Source organism: Eulemur rufifrons, unplaced genomic scaffold (genome assembly GCF_041146395.1).
Source record: "Eulemur rufifrons isolate Redbay unplaced genomic scaffold, OSU_ERuf_1 scaffold_284, whole genome shotgun sequence".
NCBI classification, from domain to species: Eukaryota; Metazoa; Chordata; class Mammalia; order Primates; family Lemuridae; genus Eulemur; species Eulemur rufifrons.
Genome location: NW_027183066.1, coordinates 103,763 through 107,500, shown reverse-complemented (window position 1 = coordinate 107,500; position 3,738 = coordinate 103,763). Strand labels below are relative to the sequence as shown.

Below are 3,738 nucleotides of genomic sequence, written 5' to 3'. Positions count from 1 at the left end.
CTCCTCCTCCTCCTCCTCCTCCTCCTCCTCCTCCTCCTCCTCTCCTCCTCCTCCTCCTCCTCCTCGTCCTCCGCCGGTTTCGTGCCGGGATCCCATGGTCCTTGGGGTTGACCAGATGTCCCGTCGCACTTAGTCTCTGCGGGGCTGGCCCCATCGATGCTATGGAGGGGGGATCACCGCCAGGGGGCGCTGCGGTTGCGGGCTTCTCGACTCCCTCTCCTTCCCCACCCCTCCGCTCGCCCGCTCCTCCTTTCTTTACTCCCTATCGCCCCGCCCCCTTTTTTCTCCACACACACGCAATTATCACGCTCACGAACTATCCCGGGACCTGGCGTGACTTTCATCGCAATCTCCCCCCCCCCCGGACACACACACATAGAGACACACCCTCCCGGCAGGGAGCACCCTGAGTGGTCGTGCAGATGTCGCTGCTGCATGCGGCCTCCGCATGGGTTCGCTGGTTGACCAGATGTCTGGTCCTTGGGTGGTTGACCAGATGTCTGGTCCTTGGGTGGTTGACCAGATGTCTGGTCTGTGGTTGTCATCCTGACAGGGAGGCTTCGGGACGGATTTGGTCTCTCTGGCCTCGCTGCCCCTAGGGGTCACCCTGCGATCGGTATTCTTCTCGCGCGGGGCGAGGGGGCGCTCCGGAGCATTCCTCTCCTCTCGGAGTTTCTGTCTGCAGTCTCTCGACTTGCTCTCACTCCCCTACCCTGCTGTGTGACTTTCTTTTTGGTCCTTTCATTTTATCTATTCTCTCTTTGCCTTTTCCTGCCCGCCTTTCCGCTCCCCCCCCCCCGGATTCATGGTTTCACGTCACGCGGGTGACGTGCCGACACACCAGGAGGCCCTTCTCACACGTGCGCGTGAACACGCAATCAACACGTTTATGAACTAGAAAGGGATCTGGTGTGACTTTGCTATTATTTCCCCTCCCCTCCTCCCCGCGCTGAGAATGAGTTTCCCCGGGCTCGTGTGCCCGCCTGGGAATCGGCTGCAGACGCCATGGCCCCGGGTCGACCACATGTTGCCCTGGGGTCCACCAGATGTCTCTGGCGAATTGGGGCCCTAGGGTGCTTATGACGGTGTGGTCACTAGGTGTCGCTCTGGGCTCAGTATTCTTCCTTCTCGCTGTGACTTTGGTCTCTTTTTTTCGAAATTTCTTTCTTTCTTCCTCTTTTGCCCTGTTTCCATTTTCCCTTCTTAATCTCTTTCTCTCTTTTTGTTGCTTTTTTTCCACGGCAGATGGGTGATGTGTGTGTGGAGGAAACGCGGCGTCAGGGAGAAGACACATCTCACACGTGCTCGGGAACACCCGATCGTCACGCTTCTGAGTACCGACCGATGGATCTGGTCCCGAGAATTTTTTAATAGTTTTCTCCCCTCTCTCTCTCTCTCTCTCTCTCTCTCTCCCCCCCCCTTCCTTCTCTTTCCTTTCTCTCCCTTCCTTTCTTTCTTTCCCTCGCTCTCTCGCTCTCGCTCTTCTTTTCTTTCTGACAGAGTCTCTCGTTCTGTTGCCCTGGCTAGAGTGCCATGGCGTCAGCCTAGCTCACAGCAATCTCAAACTCCTGGGCTCAAGCGATCAGACTGCCTCAGCCTCCCGAGTACTTGGGATTACAGGCATGTGCCAGCATGCCCAGCTAATTGGATATACGTGTGTGTGTGTGTGTGTGTGTGTGTGTATATATATATATTTTTTCTTTTTTCTTTTTTTTTTTTTTTTGAAACAGAGTCTCACTCTGTTGCCCAGACTAGAGTGCCGTGGCGTCAGCCTAGCTCACAGCAACCTCAAACTCCTGGGCTCAAGCGATCCTACTGCCCCAGCCTCCCGAGTACCTGGGACTACAGGCATGCGCCACCGTGCCCGGCTAATATTTTTCTGTATATATTTTTAGATACTGTTTCTGTATATATTTTTAGATATATAGTTTCTTTCTATTTTTAGTAGAGATGGGGGTCTCGCTCTTGCTCAGGCTGGTCTCGAACTCCCGACCTTGACCGATCCACCCGCCTCTACCTCCCAGAGTGCTAGGATTACAGGCGTGAGCCACCCCGCCTGGCGTGTACGTTCTGTATTCACAGCCAGACGGAAGGCAGGGAGAATGTTACCCTTTCAAAGCCCGCCCTGCTCGCCTCTCAGCCCACCGATGGCACTCTGAATCCCGTGGCATTCCTTCACTCAGCTGAATTCTTCAGCACCCGACCCCCCCCCATCCCACCCCCGTGCCACGGGAGTTCGTTCTCATGGCAGAGCCATCGAGGCTGTTGCCACACGTGTTGTAGGTGCCTAGGCAGACTGTGCCCTGGCCCCGAGGAGGTACGGAACCGCCTATCGCCTCGGGAGGGAGGGACAAGATGTGTCCGTGTCCAAGGCGACGTCCTGTCGATCACGAGGAGGCCTGCAAAGGCTCGTATCTGCCAGGCATTGAGCCACATCACATGAAACACCGGTGTGTTCCTTCACTTAGGTGGTGTCGCGTGTTGATACTCACAGAGGATGATAAACCCACTCGCATGCCGGCTGAGCCCCCTGTGTCTCCTCCTCTATCCACTGAGGGAAAAAACCGCAACGAAAGGTAGAAAACCACAGGGGGGGAAGAGAGCCCGTCGCTCTCCCTATGTGACCGTCCGGAGTGCTCGTTCAGATGGGAGGAGGTGTGTTTGTGTGTGTGTGTGTGTGTGTGTGTGTGTGTTTCATTGATTTTGGTGCCATCTTTTCTCTGCAGCTGCGTCAGAGGACAGCGATTTTTCCGATTTTCACTCCGCTGAGTGAATTGCCTTTTGAAGAGAATGTCCACAGGAAGCCTACGGTCCTCCCGCGGGGGTGGCCCTCCTCTAGAAATGAATCTCGTTTCTTGAACGGAGGGGACTTGTTGACGCCATCATGCTTTCGGGACGACTTCTCAGACGCTAGCTTTGGACCGCAACATAGGTGCCCCCGACATTGCCTCAAGGGTTCCGTGGTGCCTCCTGTCAAGAGACCCCACCGACCGTCCCCAGCCTGCCCGCTCAAGGGAGCCGGGCCCCTTCTGATCTGTCCGCCCGCCGGTGAAGCTCCCTCCCGAGGGTCGGAAAGCCCACCTGTTTCCCAGTTCGGTTGAATGATGGGGCACCCGGGCAGGGCACTGGCACCGAGTGACTCCATTCTGAGTCTGTCTGCTCTGGGGGGCGGGGGCGGGTGGGGGGGCAGTTCCGTCTCGACCCGGTGGCCTCCTACCGACTGACTCGATGGGACGGACCATTCTCACTCAGGATCGTGTACCTTCTTGGCCTAGGCACATCCCGGCACTTAAAGCCACTTTTCGGGGACACTCTCCCACGTACAGATAGATGGCCTGCACGAGTGCTCTTCCTTTCTCGAAACACTGGAAATCTGTCCTCAATTTTACCTGACCTACCTGACGGTGTGTGATAAAGGAGCATAGAACCCTCAGCCACCCTCCACCTTCCCGCTGTCCCGAGAGACAGTGCCGAGCGTGAAATTCTATCCCTGACTCTCTGTGTCCACCGGAACGTGGCCTGACTGCAGTGACATCAGCTACGTCAAGTCGTTCTCTGGGTAGGGAAAGAACTTAACCAGATAGGCCCTATCGGTCGCTTCTCTGTTCTGATAGTTTTGTGGCAGCCATTTCTTTCCCCCTCTCTTTTCTTTTTCTGTCTCTCTCCCCCACCCCCACCCCCAAATTCTTTCTACGAAGACGTTTAGGATGTCAGATTCTGGCCACATGCCCCCCCTAG

General features: G+C 56.0%; 1 pseudogene; it reads right to left on the bottom strand.

Annotated features, from left to right (window-relative positions):
- Positions 1–814: 814 nt before the first annotated feature.
- LOC138380139 (small nucleolar RNA U13) lies at positions 815–906 on the bottom strand (annotated as a pseudogene).
- Between the last annotated feature and the right edge of the window lie 2,832 nt (positions 907–3,738).